The sequence below is a fragment of the Heteronotia binoei genome, chromosome 17 (genome assembly GCF_032191835.1).
Source record: "Heteronotia binoei isolate CCM8104 ecotype False Entrance Well chromosome 17, APGP_CSIRO_Hbin_v1, whole genome shotgun sequence".
NCBI lineage: Eukaryota > Metazoa > Chordata > Lepidosauria > Squamata > Gekkonidae > Heteronotia > Heteronotia binoei.
In genome coordinates this window covers 24,090,778-24,111,305 of record NC_083239.1, presented here as the reverse complement: position 1 = coordinate 24,111,305, position 20,528 = coordinate 24,090,778, and positions in this window count along the sequence as shown.

The following is a 20,528-nucleotide window of genomic DNA, read 5'->3' as shown; positions in this document are numbered from 1 at the left end:
TGGTTTTCCCTCCCCTGTTCAATGTATGAAACATCAATCAGTCTAGAAAGAATATTTGGACACCGAAATTCCTTCTTTCCACTCAGTTGTCCATTATGATTGACAGAGCTCTGGAGGATGCGCCCCTAGCACATGCAAACTGCACGATTAAAAAAGATAAGTCTTTCTCAACTTAGTGAAAGCATTTCTTGTGATTCATAATAAAGACTGCCAATGTAAAAATGTCACATGAATCATTCTGTAGACAAGGCATCTGAAGGAACTTAAACCAGTCCAAAATTGCTGAGCTGGAACAAAACCAAGCTGCAAAAGTAGGGTTGCCAATCCCCAGTTGTGGGCAGGGGATCCCCTAGTTTAGAGGCTCTCACTTCAGGGTTATCAGAAAGAGGGGGGGAGAGGTTGAATGTCTGCTGGGCACTCCATTGTACAGTATGGAGACTGGTCCCCATAGGTATAATGGAGAATTGATCTGTGGGTATCTGGGGCTCGGGGGGGGGGGGGTGTTTTTTTAATTAGAGGCACCAAAATTTCAGCATAGCATCCTGTGCCTTTTCTTAAAACACCCCCCCCCCCCAGTTTCAAAAAGATTGGACCAGGGGGTCCAATTCTGTGAGCCCCCCAAAAAGGTGCCCCATCCTCCATTATTTCCAAAGAAAGGAAGGCATTTAAAGGAGAGTGGACCCTTTAAATGTGATGGCCAGAATCCCCTTCAGAATTCAGTCGTGGTTGTCAGAATCTTGCTCCTGCCTCCACCCACAAAGTCCCCAGATATTTCCTGAGTTAGACCTGGCAGCCCTATTCAAAAGAGAGGGCTGCCTACTTTCCCTGAGGGACTGCATGGAGCCCACCCCAGCCACAGAGAGCAGTTCTGGCACTGGAAGGCACATCTCACCTCCCAAAAGAATATGCAGCAACCAGGGCCAGAGTGTCCAGGGCAGGGCCCCTCCTGACACATCAGCCTCCTCTCACTGGCATCTCCCTTCTCATCAACCACCTGCCTAAGCATTCTTCCTCTGCATGGAAGCTTGCTTGCACATCTTTCCTCTGATGGCATTGAGCAGCATGTGGCTGGGGAGTGCCGCTGCTATCACTGCCCAAAATGCCACCGCCCTACACACCCTTCCCCAGTGGTGCTGGGCACTGCATGTGGCAGGAAGCATGGGTGGTGGAGTTCCAAGCAGATGGGTGGGGCAAGCACACTGGTGGGTGGCAGGGAAGGCACACGGGGCAAGAGGTCAGGGTCAGTGGACCCCACAAAAAACCCTGGGCCCTGGCAGCTGCCTCACGTCATGATTTGTTGGCACCAGCCCTGTCAGCAACTGCAGCAGCCTGTTTTTGTTGTAATGGACCAGCCTTTGGACTTCAATTCTAAAACTTAGAAAGTTTCCATCAAGGCCCTTTTCCTAAGCATTTTTAAAAAACATTCTTCCCAAATCCTGCCCATGTCAGTTGTCAAAGCAGTTCTCAGTTTGATGCCCAAAATATTTGATTGTACAATGCAGAAAGATGGGAGCATGGAAATGCCATTTCTTTCCCAGGGTCCCAGATTACTGCTTTGTTTCTTCTGCTCCCCACAGAAGAGTTTTCGTTACACCAGACAAGCCTCATGTGTGGCGGGCAGCTTCCAGATTTTGTTCCTGACGAATACACATTAGATATTTTTCTCCCCAGGGGTCGGCTGGTGGTTTGCTGGGGAAATGGTGAGTATTCCAGGGGTTGTAATATCAGTTGGACCGCTACCACAGGCATGAAGGCATGCAGTCTCTGGAGCCATTTCGCTTCCAATTACCTTCTTACATTGCAGTATTTCATATTTTGCCTGGAGACAAGGCTGCTCCCATCAAACAGAGTCTCCAAGAGGAAGTCACTCCTGTTGTGCCTGGGGCAGTATGCCACTCAACTGTCTGTGAGAAAGTCACAATGACCACCAGGGCTGACACTAAAGCATCACTTTTGTCCTCTTTCTAGAGGGTGCATTAGGGTGCCTCGACTCCTCCTCCCACTATGTCTATCTTGATGGAATCGGCTGCCAATTTCTTAACTCAAGCCATGTAACGGGCACATTCCAAAACGAATGGCAAGGAAAACATAAAATCAAGATGGTTTTGCTTTAATTCTAATTTCAGGCATGTTACTCTTCGCCTCATAAGGTAAAAATACCCAGAGGCCAAAAAGTTCAGAGACATTCCGCCACGTGGCTTGCTACAATGGCAATCAGTCTGCCATGATAGGCCAGATGGAACTGGAATGGAGGCATGCGTTTTGCATGCATTTATTTGTAACCTGTTTTTTTCCACAGTGGGGACTCAAAAGGGCTTAGAACACTGTTCTCCCCCCCCCTTGCATTTTCTCATGACAATCACCCTGTGAGTAGGGTTGTCAGGTCCTTCCTGGTCACCCATGGGGAATGGAAGGCCAGATGCAGGTTGGGAAACTCTTGGAGATTTGGGGATGGAGCCTGGGGAGGACAAGGACCTCAGTGGGATACAGTGCCACAGAGTCCACTTTCCGAAGCATCTGTTTTCTTCAAGGGAACTGACCTCTGTAGTCTGGAGATGAGCTGTAATTCAAGGGGCCCCCAAGTTCCACTTGGAGGCTGGCATCCCTAGCTGTGAGGTAGGTCAAGCTGAGAGTTTGGGATGGGCCCAAGGTTACCTAGCAAGCTTCCATAGTAGTAGTGCAGATTTGAACCCAGGTCTCCCAGGATCCTAGTCCAACATTCTATCCACTACACCAGACCAGCTCTTGGAGGCAGAATGGGCAGAAGCAGATGCCCTAGGACCGATTGTGACTCAGGGACAGACTTAGGGATGCCAGGTTTTCCTTGGCCACCAGCGTGTGTGGGGGGTGAGGGCAGGTAGGGTTGCCAGATCCAGATTGGGAAACTCCTGGAGATTTGGAGGATAGGAGCCCCAAGTCCCACCTGGAAGCTGGCATTCCTAGCATCGGTACCACCTCCCTGAGTCCATTGAAGCTTTTGAAAATAGCACCAGGGAAGGGGGAGACAAGAACCCCTCCTCATCCTGCTCTGCAGTCCCCCACAAGATCAGGCTCCCACAGAGTTGGGAAAAGTAAAAACCAAGGCTCTAAAATGGTGTTGTGTCCCTGTGGCAGACTTGGGGATGCCATATTGTCTAGTTTGGTCACTAGCAGAAGTGAGACAGCATCTTTCAACCTCTGTGGCGCTTGAGGATAATTCTCTCTGCTCATCTTTAGCAGGTGCGGACACTTTTGCTTAATTTGGGCTTGAGAGCCAGTGCAAGTATGCAAAAAAAAAAATCAAACTGGGCTGGTATTTATTTTATTTTTATTTTAGTAGATTTCTTTTCCGCCCATTTCCCGTAGGGCTCAGGGCGGAGTACAACATATGATAAAACAATAAAATACAATAAAAACATTTTCTAAGCAGACAACTCAACAGCACTCAGAAAATTTACCATAATCACATATTGCCCAGCCTGGCTGTCTCACATCATGATATCCCATAGAGATGGCAGATATTATTCTGTTTTATAGAACAGGTGACAGTGCTGGCAGGGGAGGCCAACCAGATCAAGAATAGATGCCCACAGCCTCAACTAAAAGCCTGGTGGAACAGCTCCGTTTTACAGGCCATACGGAAGGCTAATAAGCCAGGTAGGGCCCGGATCTCTATAGGGAGCTGAATCCACCAGGCTGGGACCAGGACTGAAAAAGCCCTGGCCCTAGTTGAGGCAAGGTGGGCATTTCTTGGGCCGGGGATGGCCAACAGATGTTAGGAGGGTGAACGTAATGACCTCCCAGGCATATATGGTACGCACTTGTAATACCAACCTGTCCCATGTGAAAGTCCAATTGCCGCTGACCTTTCTTGGGCCTACTGGCCCTTTAAATTTTGCTCCTTCCCTGCAGCTTCCAGCTCCATGCCTTCCTCTTTTCAGGGCAGACTAGCATTCCTAAATCAGTCTTTAGCAATCACTTTTTGTCCTCTGAAGAGATACATGTGAATATTTCTTCTAGGACTCTAGTGCCAATAGCCTTTCATCCAGAGGCAACCAAATCAGGGCTGCACTGTCCTTGAGGTATCTGGAAAGCAGGGAGCATACAACAGCATCATTATTTGAGGTCAACGACCCTCATGAACAAAGATCACCCTCATCAGATCCCACACTTCTTGGGGAATATTTCCCATCCTCTGTTACAAAGCACCATCCCATTTTGTCACGAACCCTCCAGGACGGGAGGGGAAGAGGACTTAATTTGTTTCCTTCTGCATAGATTACAATTTGTGCGACAGTTGCAGAGCCTCCATTGAGCTTTCTAACCCCACCAGGAACAACACACAATTGCTGTGGGATTAACATGTCTGGGCAGCAGCCTGATCCCCTATTATATTATTTTGACGATGTGCGGAATCAGCTGACGAGCCTCCCGCTGCGAGGAAGGCAGCATCGGAAGTTCCGTAATGCAGCTTTGGAAGGGAACACGAGCAGCAGGCTGCCCTGCCTGCATCTGTCAGCCAGCCCAGGAGCTTCACAATGATGGGGAAGGAGAAGGAGTGCATGGGAGGCTGGACAAGACACAAGCTGGACACATTTCTCTTGGCTCCTGAGATCAATCCACAATGATGGCACAAACAAGCGAGGGGTTTCAGGAATGACTCAGTAGCACAGAGGGAATGGTTTCATGTAACCTTGCTTGGCATTCACTTGTCTCTTTTCCAGGTGCCTCCAACAGGTTACGTTTGTCCTATGAAATGTTGCACGACCTCTCTAGAATCATAAAATCATACAGTTGGAAGGGACCTCCAGGGTCATCTAGTCCAACCCCCTGCACAATGCAGGAAACTCTCTGGGTGGAATTATCTTAGGGTGTTTGAACACTGCAAGGCAGGCCCATATCTAGGATTTTTAATTAGTGAATTAATTTCTAGTTATGGCCCTGCTTGGGGGGGATACCACCATCTCCATAAGATGGGAAGTGGCCAAATTTATTCTGCCATTGGAGGGATTGTTTGTGGAGCTTTGTAAGCAAAGACAGCTCCCAATCCCCTGAGCTCCTGGCTTTCTATAACTGATAGCAGGCAGGGGGAGAAGAGATGTAGAGCAAGAGGCCAAGATGTGCAAATGCAGAGACTGCTATGGGAGAGATTCTGTGAAATGTTGGAAATTAGCTCATGGTGGAGGGAAAACCAAAACAATGGCTTTCCCAGGCATTGAAATGAGCAAGACCAGGTCTGTGACTGTAATCCACAAAGGAGCAAGTGATCTCCAACTCACTGTCTCCATAGCAAAACATTTCCCTTTCTCTCAATTGCGTTTTCCCAGCAAGTGCAGAAACGTGTGCTTGCATGCGTGTGTGGTGAAGGCCAACCTGCTAGTGGGACCTGGAGTTCTCCTGCAATTACAACTGATCTCCAGACTACAGAGATCAGGTTCCCCTGGAGAAAGTGACAGCCTTGGAAGATGGACTTTATGGTATTGTATCCTGCTGAGGTCCCTCCCCTCTTCACACCCTGCCCTCCCTTGGCTCTGGCCTCAAATCTCCAGGAATCTTCTTAAACTGGAGTTGGCAATTTTAGGGTAGGTAGACATGAGCAGAGCAAGCCTAACTGGAAGTGGGGCGTTGGTTTCAATGAGACTGGTGGGCCCAAACTGCAGTCAACTGTAGAGGAAAAAAAGACCTTAGCCATGGCAGAGATGCAGAAAGCAATACATCATGGCGAGATGGACAACATTGTCCCTCCCCTCTCCCCAGAGAGCGCCCTTCTTCCCTGTGCTGACCACCCACTGCTTCTGGAAAAGGGAAAGGAAGAGACCACCCACCCTCCACCTGGCCTTTACATTCCCCCTTTCTCCTCCCTCCAGTTAACCTCAGGCACCTTCCATATTCATCTCCGCGTTATCTCCCCTTGCAGACAGCAAATATTCTGGGTCTTTCTGAAGGGGTCTGGCCCACCAGAGTGCTCTTTCATAAACAAGGGAGCAACTTGTAGCTGGGCAGGAAGGGGGCTTTCCTGGACAGAGTCCCCAAGTCCAACAACAAGGTCCCCGCTCAAAAAAACTTGGAACCCTACAAGCACCAGCTCAACAGGCAGGAAGCCCCTCGGCATGAATGTGCAGCTAGATTGTCCAGATAGTTTGCTGAAGTGCAGCCTGGAAAAGAGAGCAGCAGCAATGCTTAATTGCTTGCTGCAGTGCCACTTTTAAACTTTTTTTTTTTTAATTGGTGACTTTACACTATTGTGAACAGGCAACATTTCTGTTTTAGCAGTTAGGTGATCTTCTTGGTGTCATGACATCCTTAGCACTAATGTGCTCAAAAAGGGGGAGGGATATTAAGGTATACTTCTATTGCTGTCAGTAAACAGAGGAGGAAGTAGATTGGTGATAATGGAACAAGACTCCCTGTGTGGGTGAAAAAACCTGGAAGGAAAGAAAATGGTTTCTCACTGGCATGTGGGTAGGGTTGCCAACTCTAGGTTGGGAAATTCCTTGAGATTTGGGAGTGCAGTCTGAGGATGGCAGGGTTTGGGGAGGGAGCTCAGTGGGGTATAGTGCCGCACAATCCACCACTTAAAGCTGCCACTTTCTCCAGGGGAACAGATCTCTGTCTGGAGATCAGTTGTAATTCTAGGAGATCTTCATGCCTCCTCCCCCTCCTGGTCCCTGTCACGGGCTGGGGCCGGGTCAGGCAAAGTCCAGGGGCAGTCCAAGGTCTGTAGCCAGTGAGCAACGAGGGTCCAAGGCGCCAAAACCAAATCACAGTCCAGGTATCACAGGTCAGAGGTTCAGAAGCCAAAGTCAGGGGGTCCAGAAGTCAAAGCCAAAGTCAGGGGGTCCAGAAGCCAAAGTCAAAAGCCGGAGTGGATGCTAGAACGTCAGGTAAGTGACTAGTTGCTTCCACAAAGCCTCCTCCCAAAGCCCACAGCTATATAGCCCTCTGCTGTCTGTTGCCCATTTGGGCTAATTGCTGGCTGAGAGAGGCAGCCAGGATGCTGCTGAGACTCAAGCATCCTCACTCCTAGAAGGGCCAGAATGCTTTCAAAACTCAGGGCTCAGGGAGCGTCTTGCTCGTGAGCGTGCCGCCCTCCTCCGATCCCTGAGGTCCTGACGAAGGCGGTCATGCACACGAGCCACCCGAGAGGGCGAGGCAGGGGGGCTTGGATCTTCTCCAGCAGGAGGCAGGGGCACTGGTGCAGGTGGCAGGGGCACAGTTTCTTCTGCAGGCTCAGCTTCTTCTGCAGGGTCCCCAGTACCCATGACAGTCCCCTGGGGAAGGAAGGAAAGAGCTAGAGTTTCCTTTGCCCAGTTTCCTGGATCCCATGGGAGAAATACAAGGAAAGCACCTTGGAAGACCAACGAGTGCTAATGTTTTAAGCATGTTTTGGAAATCTGGAGGCTGAGCCTGGAGATCTCCCAGAAATACAGCTGAACTTGAGACTTCAGAGATCAGTTCCCCTGTAGAAAATGGTTGTGTTCCCTCTAATTCCCTCCCCTCCTCACTGAGCAGAGCAGTTCACATCCTGAGCAGAATATAACTGCTATAATCTTAAAACATGCAACGGGCAATGCAAGACCCTGTGTGGCTCCAGATTGGTGCTGAGTGGGGCTTCCTTTGTTAATGAGTGGCTGTTCACGTGCACAGCTTAGAGCAGGGGTGTCAAACTTGCAGCACAGGGGCCAAATCAGGCCCCCAGTGGACTCCTGTCAGGCCCCTGAGCTGTCATCTGCTTTCTTCTCTTTCTCTCTTGCTTTCTTCTGCATCTCAGCTTGCTTTGCCAGGATTGCTCAATCGCACAGGAGCTGCAGAGCAAAGCCTCTATCTTTTCCATTGGCTGAGGCTCCTCGGGGAAGAAGGAAGGAGGGTAGGCAGAGCTTGCTTTGCCAGGCTCTCTCAATCGCACAGCAGAGCTACTGAGCTGAACCTTCCTTCTATTAGCTGAGTCTTCTCCCCTTCCTGGTCCCCTGGGGAAGGAAGGAAAGAGCCAGATACCGTTTTCGCACACAGCTTACCTCGCAGTCACAATCCTGTTCCCTCTGCAGCATCCAGTCGGATTTCCCACCATCTGCGCCGGAGTTACAGGAAGTGCCACAGCTTTTGCGTAGCAAACGTAAACCGCTAAAACCCAGTTTACGTTTGCTATGCAGAAGCTGCGGCACTTCCTGTAACTCCGGCGCAGATGGTGGGAAATCCGACCGGACGCTGCGGAGGGAACAGGATTGTGACTGCGAGGTAAGAGTGCGAAAACGGTAAGAGTTTCCTTTGCCCAGTTTCCTGGATCCCATGAGAGAAATACAAAGAAAGCACCCTGAAGACCAACAAGTGCTAATGTTTTAAGCATGTTTTATTTTAAGTTTTAAAATAATGTTTGTGTTTGTCTGTGTCCTTTACAAAGTTTATATCTCTGCTACCTGCTCTTAAATAGGTATACACATGGCCCGGCCCAGCATGGCCCAACCCTACATAAATGTCAGATCTGGCCCTCATAACAAATGAGTTTGACACCCCTGGCTTAGAGGGAACACTGGTGGACAGCATGATATTTTATTCCACTGAAGACTTTCCTGTCCCCAAACTGAAGTTGCTGAATTGTTTATGCTGTGGTTGGAGGGCCCAATTAGAAAATTTATATAATGTCTCTCCTCTTCTCAAAGCATTTCATAAATAAAACCACACAATGAAGCCAAACACCCATTAAAATAAACCATTAAAAACAGAATAAAACAAATATGTCGTTGAAGGCTTTCACGGCTGGAGTTCATTAGCTGTAGATTTTACCAGGCTGTATGGCGATGGTCTTCACATTGTAGAACCTGACGTTTCACCAGCAGCTGTGACTGGCACCCCCAGAGGCATAATACAGAAGGCTAGTGTTCTCTCTTTGTGACTCTAGCCTTCTGTGTTATACCTCTGAGGATGCCAGTCACAGCTGCTGGCGAAACGTCAGGTTCTACAATGCCAAGACCACAGCCATACAGCCCAGAAAATCTACAACTAATGAGCATAAGCCATACAGCCCAGAAAATCTACAACTAATGAGCATAAAACATTGAGTCTCTGGAAAATTATATTATTAGAACGTACAAAAATCAATACATCTTATGTATTGCTTGAGTGTGGCATTGAGTTGGGGCATCAACTCTGTATGTAGCTTCCTGGCAGATTCCTACTCTGGCTGTGCTGCCATGTTGTGGATGGTGTGGTGGAACAGAAGAGGAGTTGTGGTGCAGGAAAGTGCCATCAAGTCATAGCTGACTTACGGTGACTCCATCAGGTTTTTAAGGCAAGAGGCCAACAGAGGTGGTTTGCCAGTGCCTGAGAGAAACTGTGAAGGCATGCAGTAGCTTCACATCTGAGAGGAGCAGAGCTTTTTCCCCAGGAATTTGTCAGCCCAGACTTTGCAACCTGATGCTGCTGCGGAAGAAGAATCAAAAGAGGGCTCTTTAGTTTGGAGAAGCGTCAACTGACGGGTGACATGATAGAGGTTTACAAGATTATGCATGGGATAGCTCCCTTCTTTCCCTCTAAGAATTTCTCAACTTTGAGCTCGCAGCCCTAGGCGCTTGGTCAGAAGTAAGGAGCCATCAGGACTCTGGCTTTGGGCCCAGTTCTAGAAGCTTCCCACAGCTTGGTCATGCACATGGGAGTTCCAAGTGATGACTGCATGATGAGAAAGAACCGTGGCAGGTAGGCAAGTCTCATTTCTGGGGTCTGCTTCTTCTATGCATCCTTCTTGCCATCAGCTACTGTCAGAATTTGCTCCAGATGGCTCTGCTCTACCATCTTTGAAGTCATCTGGACACTTTTGTGTTTATTTTCGGTGGAACATCCACTTAAGCAGAAGCTGTAACTCTTCTATAATGAGCAGCAGCACATTTTTTGCCTCTAGGGCTGGTGACGTAATGCTTAGGCCAAGCCTGGTGACTCACTCAGAAGAATGAAGCTGGGAAAGGAAACGGGTGGGGACTGTTTCCAAGTGGTCATACGGTGGCTGCTAGCATGTCCTTTCACCCTGGCATAAAAGGGGGAACCATGGACAGCTGGCCATTTGCACCTTCTGCTTCACACCAGAGAGTGCTTGGATGGTCAGGGACTGCCTTGGGCAATCTTCTGACAGCTAGGATGCCCACCTGTATTCAGTCTAGAGAGTCAGTTGGGTGGGAACAGGAAGCCAAAGTCTCCTGGACAAGTCAGCGGACACCAAGTCCTCATGTACCTTAAATGGGAACCAGATCTTGGACCCAGGCAAACTGTCATCCAGGCAAAGCTTAAATCTAACCCAGAAGAATTTCAGCCCACACCAAGAGAAGGAGATGCAATGAAAGAAGGTTGCCAGCACCCAGGAGAGGCCTAGCGGTCTCCCAGCATAATCTCCAGATGACAAAGATCGGTTTCCCTGTAGCAAATGGCTGCTTTGGAGGGTGGCCTCTGTGGCATTATATCCTGTAGTGGACTTTATAGCGCTGCACTCCAAACTGCAGCCTCCCCAGCCTTTGCACCCAGTCTCCAGGAATTCCAGCCCAGTTGGCAACCCTGATGTGAAGCCCAGGAGGCATAATCACAAGACCTGTTTCTTTTGTAGCCCTGAGTGCAACTTCAGGGAGCTTTCCCAAATGAAAGCTCCACACTTCTTGGCTGAGGAGAGGCTTGGTAATGTCTAACTTCCTAGGCTTGCCCACCTCCAAGTGGGGCCTGAGGACCTTCCGGAATTATAGCTGACCTCCAGATGACAGTTCCCTTGGAGGAAATGGTTGCTTTGGAGGGTGGCCTCTGGCATTTTAAACTGCTGAGGTTCCTTCCCTTCTCAAGCCCTGCTCTCCTCAGGTTCCACCTCCTAAATCTCTGGGAATTTCCCAACCTGCAATGGCAATCCTACAGTTTATAACCTGGAAAAGCATTTATTCTTTTACAAAGCCGTGTGTCTGTTTGACCTGCATGTGCACTTCAAATTCCACCTGTCAGGCTCTGAAAGCAATGAAATCCTCCTCCCTATCTGTTGGAGCCAAACTGCGCGGAGGTACGACTTGGCTTCTTTTCCCTCTGCATTTGCAAACCAGGTCTGCCATTTGGCTGCCCAGCTCCTACTACTGACAGGGACCTCTTGTAATCTTGGAATAACTTAATCTTTAAAGTAAAATACATAATACTGATTCCTTAGAAATGTGGTGTCAGAGAAGAGTTTTACAGAGTAATAATAGTTTACCAAGAAAAGCCTGTACCGAGCGAGATCTGGGGTATGATTTTTCCTTTGCTTCTTTCCATGGTGCCAGATCCAGTGCAACAGTACAAAAGTTTGCGTGCTGCCATTAGTAGATAGGGTTGCCAGGTCCAACTCAGGAAATATCTGGAAACTTTGGGGGTGGAGCCAGGAGCAAGGCTGTGACAAGCACAACTGAACTCCAAAGGGAGTTCTGGCTATCACATTTAAAAGGACCGCATTCCTTTTACATGCCTTCCTACACTGGAAATAATGGAGAAAGGGGGCACCTTTTAGGGAGGCTCACAGAATTGGGCCCCTTGGTTCAATTGTTTTGAAATTTGGGGGGTTTCTTGAGGTAAGGCACCAGATGAAAATGTGGTGCCTCTACCTCAAAAAACAGCCCCCTCCCCAGATCCCCAAATACTCACAGATCAGTTATCCATTATACTCTATGGGGATCAGTCTCCCTAGGATATAATGGAGTGCCCAATGCATATTTACCTCATCCCTGCTTTCTGCTAACCCTGAAGTGGAGGGAGGCCCTCCAAACCAGGGGATCTCCTGCCCCCAACTGGGGGTTGCAATCCTATCAGTAGGAGACCTAAGCCATGCACAGATCATGCCAACGATGCTGGTTCCTGATTCCTTACAAGATATTCCTTTTTTGACTTTTTAAAGGAAGGTGCTTAGAGACTGCTTTTAAAAACCTCTGTTACTCTTTTACAGGCGCAAGGAAATCCAGAATAATCTCAATGGACAGCTGGAAAGATACAGCCCCCCACTCCCACAGCATATTTCACCCTCTTTCTGGGAGAGCAGCAGGTATTCCAACTGACTCAACATTTACTTCCCCTTTTGCTCTGAATCCATGCTGTGTTAAGTGCTGTCAAGTCACAGCTGATTTAGGGTGACCTCAGCAAGGGGTTTTTAAGTCAATTGAGAAGCAGAGGTGGCTCGCCATGGCCTTTCTCTGCAGAGTCTTCCTCGGTGGTCTCCCATCTAAATACTGACCCTACTTAGATTCCAAGCTCTGATGAGACCAGGCTATACCACGGACTTATAGTGACTCCAGCAAAGGGCTTGCAAGGCAAGTAAGAAGCAGAGGTGTTTTTGCAATTTGTATTGTTTTCCTCTGCAGAGCCTTCCTTGGTGGTCCCCCATCCAAGGACTGACCCTGTTTAGCTTCCAAGATCTGAGAAGATTGGGCTATAGCATGCCACTTTCACTCCCCCCACCCCAACTCCATGGAGCAACACAAACGAACTGCAAAAGGGTTTCTGTGTGCACAGACACAGAAGCCAGGATGCCGCCCCCTGTAATGCAAAATATGAGCAAGACCAACAGCTGCAGGCCTTAGGGCTTGCTAGCTCTCAGTTCTAGCAGGACTCCTGTACCTCTGCAAGATGCTTAGCAGAGAGTACACTCTTTGTTATCCCAATGACTGGAGGATGGTAGTGCATTTGTTTGGCATGCAGAATGTCCCAGGTTCAGTGCCCAGTATCTCCCGTTATTAAAAAAGGATCTTGTAGTAGGTGACATGAAATACTTCTGCCTGAGACCCTGGAGAGCTGCTGCCAGTGAGATGAGACAGTACTGCCCTTTATAGACCAAGGAGGGGTCTGATTCAGTAGATGGCAGCTTCCTGTGTTCATGCATCTGATGTTGCCTCCTACCGCTGATGCTCTGTGTCATGTTCTTCATTCATACTTTCCTCTTCCAGCCCCATTTCTTTTCAGGAGGGCAACCTGCACACTTCTTTTAAGGATTCAGACCTATAAATTTGATGTTTGAAATACAGGGGATGGGGTGTCTTCCTTTCCTCCCACAACTGGCTCTTCTATTGCCTGGAGCCAAGGATGGTCCATCCTCATTAGCCTCTATCTCTAACTTTCAGATGCTAGGCTGAAGGAGTGGCAGATTCCCGCCCCCCACAGCTTCCTGGCTCTTGGAAGAAAAGTTGGGCCTTCCCCTGAGAACTGGAAGGCTGATCGGTTGATAGATCCAGAGTACTGCCCTACTTAACCCAATAATTGTCCTCCGGTTGCCTGTGCATCCATTGGGTAATGTCTGGGTTGGTGATCCCCTGTTGAGTGGCCAACTGGGTTGCTGCCATAGCCAGAACACTGTCATCTAATGGAACAATGCCCCCCCGCCACCCCATGTCTCGGCTTCACATTGTTGGGATACCTATGACATTTGTTAAACCCCTCTCACGAGCAACCTCAAGTTGAAATGGGGTCCCCCTCTCTCTTCCTCTCCCCCCTGCTCCCTCCCCTTTTCTGGGAGTTAAATTATCCAGTGTTTTCATCCCTGGCCAGCAACACAGCCCAGGTTAAATTACATACTTGGAACTCCAGTCCTGGAAGTCCATGGAGTTTAGCCCGGCACCCCCCACTCCACATGCACCTGCTGTTTTGTGACCTTGAGTCAGTCACAAGTTCTCACAGAGCTGTTCCTCTCAAGAGCAGTTTCTGTTGGAACTCTCTCAGCTCCACCTACCTCACAGGGTTTCTATTGCAGGGAGGGGAAGGGATTGGCGATTGTAAGCCACTCTGAGACTCCTTCAGGTAGTGAAAGGTGGGTATAAAGCCAGTCTCCTCTTCTTGCAGGGCTTTCCATGTGATAGAGACAGAAGGACCACAATTGCTTGAAACTGGAGCTTATTTTTCATGGTCAGAGGAGAAATGATAATGTTCAAAGGTTTGTTTTATGTATTTTACAGTACAATCCTAAAGAGAGTTACTCTTTTGGCTGGATTAACACTTATTAGTCTTCTAGATAGGAGGGGGGGGGGATGTGTTCTTTCTAAATTTGGATTGCTAAAATAGAAGGAAAGCAGAGTTTTTAAAATACACTACAATGTTTTGATTAAAATTAAGTTACCCAAAAGTCACTTTTCAAACATCAAATATCTCCTATATGCCAGAAGAGGGCATTTGTAATGCAAGTAAGCATTTTGTCCAGTGTAAGTTTTAGAAAGCAGTTAAGGGGGAGGGGGAGAAGAATGATGTAAGCATCTTGCATGAAATACCCAAAGAGGAAAAAATAAGACTGGAATGTTGTTTTGCTGCAAAATTCATTCCCAAACTTGTCAGAGCTTGGAAGCTAAGCAGGGTCAACCACAGTTAATACATGGATGGCAGACCATCGAGGAAGCCTGGGGAGCAGGCAATGGCAAAGCACCTCTGCCCATCTCTTGCCCGGAACACCCCATGGAGGGGGTTGTCATAAGTTTATTGTGACTTTATGGGACCTTCATTCAAATACTGCACATTTCTTCTTATTTCCATCTTGTACATTGCATCCATCTTGGCCTGGATGGACCATGGGTAAATCTCCCACCCTTCTTCATCCAGAGAGTCACTATTCAGGACCAGCAGCTTAGTTAAGATTGGCTTCTGAGCTTCATGGCAAAGTAGTAATAATAATAATAATAATAATAATAATAATAATAATAATAATAATAATAATAATAATAATAATAATAATAATAATTTTTATTTATACCCCGCCCTCCCCGCCAAGGCAGGCTCAGGGCGGCTCACAGACATGGAAAGTGCCATGAATTGCAGTAAATACATTATACGATAAAATACAATAAAATACATTAAATAAATAGATTAATTAATTAAAACCACAACAGATAAGATGCTATAATAGAAAACACTGTATATCAGATGGCTGGATGTCATTTTAGGATTCAATCTTGTAGGCCATTTGAAAAAGGCTAGTTTTGCAGGCCCTGCGGAACTGATTATAGTCCCGCAGGGCTCGAACCTCGGCTGGTAGTTGATTCCACCAATGGGGAGCCGTTACTGAGAAGGCCTGCTCTCGAGTTGTTTTCAGTTTGGCCTCCCTTGGTCCAGGGATTTTTAAGAGATTTTGGGAGCTGGGGTTGAAGCCTAGCTCTCTGCTGATGCTGAGTCCTTTTTCATTTGGTCTGAGGTGCATGCTCACAAGGGGCAACAAGGATTTGATTTTGCTACTTGATACTGCTGTTTCTTCAGGCAATTTGTGGGTTGTAAAGCTAGCTCTTTCACTCTCCCGCTCTCTCTCTCACACACACAGAGCGATTAAATGTCAAGAGATGTGGAATGTTGGTTGGTAGCCCACTAAGCATTCTCTCCACTTTGTTACCATTTAAGAAGTTGATGTGTTAAGATTTATTGGCTACTATGCTAAAGTAAATCGTTTCCTAAAACTATAAACATTTAAAGATCATTTGTCTGAAAGAAACTCAGCTTGCATGTCCCACTTGGATTGGAATGTCAACTTGCTTGCTGCTTGCTCCTCCCATTTTTATCTCTCCCCTTCTAACCAGATGAGAAGGGAGGACTATTGCTCACGGCTGGGGAGCCAGAGGCAGGCCACTGCCATCGGCCAGAGTTTCCAGATGCCAAATGTTGTAGGGTTGCCAATTCCTGCTTGGGAATACCTGGAGATTTTGGGGGGAGGTGAGCCTAGGAAGGGCAGGGTTTGGGGAGGGACCTCAGTGAGGAATGATCCCACAGAGTCCACCCTCCAAAGCAGCCATTTTCTCCAACGAAACTGATCTCTGTTGTCTGGAGATCGGTTGTAATTGCAGGAGATCTCCAGCCCCTACCTGGAGGCTAGCAACCCCAACTGTCCTAGGAAGAACCAGAGCCTGAGACAAAGTCAGCGCAGAAGGCCCGAGAAGCACTCATCTTTGGCCAGCTCACTCCCACTGCTTCCCTTGCTCTACCTGCAGAAGCTGAAGGCAGTTTAGTCTTCAGCTTCTGCAGCCTTACCTGCCTGCCTGCCAGCAAGTGCGAAAAACATTGCATCGCCTGCAGGGAAGGGTTGAGCAGAGCAAAGGAGCTCTTTTCTTTTGCAAGGGGAAACCCTAGCCTCTGCCTTGATCTCTATCTCTTAGTTTTCAGTCATAGTGCCTGTTGTGGGGAGGGGGCAGTTTAAACCTTCTGACTGTCCCTTTTCCCCATCATTCTGCCAGTGGGTACAAGCAAGTTCTGAGTTGTCCTAGGAGGTGTGCAAAACAAAATGGCTCCTTCAAGCAGAGGAGACTTGCTTATGGAAAATCAGAAGGTCCTCCTGATAGCCAATCATCCATGCACTAAAATCAAGCTGAATTTTACCATGTTCCTCTCCATTACCACAGCCCCTTTCATCCCCTCCCCCAAAGGATCATTTTTGGGGTTGTAGAACACATGCAGAGGAATAGCCACACATGTTGGGGGCTGGAATGAGGATGGAAGAGGGGATGAGATTGTCCCCTCTCAGACCTGCGCTTGCAGAATCAGTACAGGAGGGTTTTCACCCTCTTATCCCTCCTCCCACCAGCCCTTGACTCATCTAGCTACTCTTCTCTGTGGGTTCCACAGTCTCAGATGGTAGACCTGATTTTTCCAGGGCTCAGTATGGTGGAAGGAATGGAGAAGAATGCAGGGAAACTCCATGTTCCATGCACAAATGGTTAGACACAGGCCAGCACAATGGTTGGTAGGATGGTGTGGAATTGTTTTCTGTGGCCCCGGAAGGTAGGACCAGAACCAATGGGTTGAAATTAAATCAAAAGAGTTTCCGGCTCACCATTAGGAAGAACTTCCTGACTGTTAGAGCAATTCCTCAGCGGAACAGGCTTCTTCAGGAGGTGATGGGCTTTCTTTCCTTGGAGGTTTTTAAACAGAGGCTAGATGGCCATGACAGCAATGAAGATCCTGTGAATTTAGGGGGAAGTGTTTGTGAATTTCCTGCACTGTGCAGGGGGTTGGACTAGATGACCCTAGAGGTCCCTTCCAACTCTATGATTCTATGAAATGGGTGGCAGCAGTTGACATTGCACCAGTTAAAGCACAGAACTGGAAGTGACATTACCTTAGGGTGATGCTGCAAGATTCAGCCCAAAAGTATGGTTTAACCATACAGTTTTTGATAAATCCTAGAGTGCCCCCCAGAGCAATAACATCACTTCTGGTTGCAACACGAAATCTTTTGTCCCTGTTTTCCAAGGTGCCAGCTGGCAACCCTACTCTGGGTTGAACAGACGCCTGAGTAATAATAGGCAATATGGGTTAGTGTAGCAGCAGTGGTAGTACCAGTTCTGAGTGATTTATGTTGGTGGCTTTTACTTCCTCTGTTGGAATAGATTTAGCAGGACCTTTTCCCAGCCTGTCCTTCAGGATGTACTGGCCATTTTATGGACCTCTGTCTTACTTGGTTCCAGACTCTTATGAGCCTATCCCAGTTTTCTGTTCCTGTCCATTCCTTGTATTTCTTGTCCGTTCCTGTATTTCTTGCTCTGCTCCTTTCAGACTAAAATTCAGTTTCCCTCTGATTCTGGTTTTGAATGACTGATTTCTTCCAGTGGTTAGGCAACTGATCAATGGGAACAGACTCTTAGCCTTTCTGGCCACAGTGGCCTTTTGCTTAGAATATTTTCTCTTTAGTTTCAGCTCAAAGCCTCCGTGGAGTACCAAGTCTGGCATGGTGCCTGCCAAGCAGAAGGTGCCGTCACATCTTAAAGACAGAAAGGCATTGACTGTCTTGGGTACAAACCAGGAGAGAGAAGAATACAGACTCCCTGACAGTCAGACCTCTGCCTCACGCAACAGGGTGATATCAATTAATTAAATACCATAGCGATAACATGGTGATGCCTTCAGAAAAGCCTCCTGGGCTTTTCCTGGCAATTAACCTGATACTGTAGCTCCCGCAGTGACATCCAAATGGGAACAAATGAGTTGGCCAGACACCTACTAAAAGTCTCAACACACAAAACCCCTTTTGTTATTCCGAGAACCAGTGAATCTGGGGTGTACTCCAAAATCCATATCAGCTAGATTGCATGCGCTCCCGGTTGCTGTGCGGTCATATCCACATTCCTATTCAAACGAGATGTTTTTGACAATTTGTTTTGAACAAGTTAAGCTGTTCTTGTGCCAAGAAATGATGAATAGCTTGATGAAGGAAGTCAGGCACATCATTCCGGGACCAGGGAGCAGAGAGAGGACTTAGGAATTCAGTTCCCCGCCTTCATTTTTTTCATGGAAACCTTTTTTTTTTAATTTTAAGAAGTCTGTTTGCAATTCAGACACACCTTGCACCCCTGCACCCTACCCAAATAACTGGAAAAGCCTAGTTGGATCAGACTATCTCATTTAACATCTTGTTTCCAGAAGCAACCAGGCAGATGTTCTAGTGAGGACCTCACAGCCAGGACATGATGGCAGCATCCCCTTGTTTACCCCCAGGAGCTATGCAGGAGAGCCCATCTATTTATTTAAACACTTAATATATAATTGTGGACCGTCAATTGCAACCCATTCATGGGCTGACCCTGACTAGCTTCCAAGCTCTTACAAGATCAGGCTAGCCTGGCCCGTCTAGGTCAGGGTGCACAGAGGTGGTTAGCTATTGCCTGCCTCTGCACAGCACCCCCAGTCTTCCATGGTGATCTCCCATCCAAGGACTAATGGGGGGTCAATCCTGCTTAGCTCAAAAGCTTCAAAAGCTTTGATGAGAGTGGGCTAAGCTGGGTCATCCAGGTCAGGGCTTATGGAGGGAGGTTGCCATTGCCTGGCCCTGCATAGCAACCCCGCTCTTCCTTGGTTGGTGGTCTCCCATCCAAGCACTAACCAGAGTTGACTCAACTTAGCTTCCTAGCTCTGACAAGATCAGGCAAGTTAGGGTTATTCAGACTGCTGTTTGAATACTTATATCCCACTTTTTTTGCTGACAACAGCAACCCAAGTCTACTTACAAATCCAGTAGTCGCTTGCACAATATGGCATTTAAATGCCTTTTAAAAATCAGCTACAAACAGTTCTGCTGCTGCAGAGATCTACAGAACCCTCATTGAAAACTCTTTTGACTGGAACAGACTCGCACAGCTTTCAGAAGTTGGCCAGTGAAGGATCCTTTCTAACCTCTTTGGCAAGCCGTTCCCAAGGGCTGGTTGCACAGCAGAGAAAGACCAAGTTAGCTGTAAGTGGTAGAGTTGCCAGCCTCCAGGTGGGGCCTAGAGATCTCCCGCTGGTACAACCGATCTCCAGCTGAGATCAGCTCCCCTGGAGAAAATGGCTGCTTTGAAGGGTGGACTCTGGCATTGTGCCCTGCTTAGGCCCCTCCCTAAACCCTGCCCTCTTCTGGATCCACCTCCAAGCTCTCCAGGTATTTTACAACACAGACCTGGCAACCCTAGTAGCTGTGCTGGTTCACAGTAGAAGAGCAAGATTGGAGTCCAACAGTACTTTCAAGACCAGCAAGCTTTCTAGGGTGCAAGCTTTAGAGCAGGGGTCCCCAACCCTTTTTAAGCCTTTGGAATTCTGACACAGCTTGGTGGATGTGGGCACAGCAACAAAATGGCTGCCACAGAAGGCAAAGCCAGCCAGAAAATGGCTTCCATAGTTTACCTTCAGTCACACACCAACGATCCTTGTGGCTGTGGTGGCTGGCAGCTGCTGCCAAATGAGCATTCTTTAAAAGCTACACTATCAGTTAAATCTCCTGTGGCCCAACAGAAGCCTTGCTGGGGGGAAGCCCCACCTGCCCCCTCCCACTTTCTAAAAACACTTGGTGGGCACCAGGAAAGGTATCAGCAGGCACCATGGCTCCCACAGGCACCACAATGGAAACTGCTGATGAAGATTTCCAGAGTGTAAGCTTTCAAGAGCCAAAGCTTCCTTCAAGAGCCCAGTAGTACCTGAAACATGACTAACATGGCTGCCCATTTTGAGCTGTGTCCTGGAAATCTTGTTGGTCTCTGAGGTGTCACTGGATTCCAGTCTAGCTCAGGGTAGCTTCATGACTGTCAGTGTAATCATAATCACTCTGTGGTCAGAAGCAGACAGGAGAGACCTCTGAGATTTTACATCGGTTTATACTGAGAGAGACAGCTTCCCAAATACTTAGGTCCTAGGTCATGTATGGCTTTGAAGAAAATTGCCAACAGTTTGAATTTAATCTGGAAGAATCTGGGGGACCAATAGCGTTTTAAATTGGGGGTGAGACAGGTCTTTTCCTGCTTCCACAAAGTTTCATGGTACACCTTTCTGCATTCTTTGAAACCCTTTTAAAGATCACAGCAAAGACACTGATGGGAGTGTCTGAATTTTTCCTGGTCCTGCCCATGTTGGTGCCATTTTCCCTGCACCAAACCCCTGAAGTGGCCATTCCCTCTTTTACAACATGAGTTGTTTCAAATCCACAATTCCTATCTTACTATATAGTGGTATAATCTACTAGGTCCCCTGATTTCCCAGCTTTGACTCAGTTAAAAGTAAGTCCCTTTGGTAGGGAAAGACACAGTCTACAACAAAAAGGGTGCTAGAGATTTACAGAAAGAAAGATGGGAATTCAGAGGATCTAG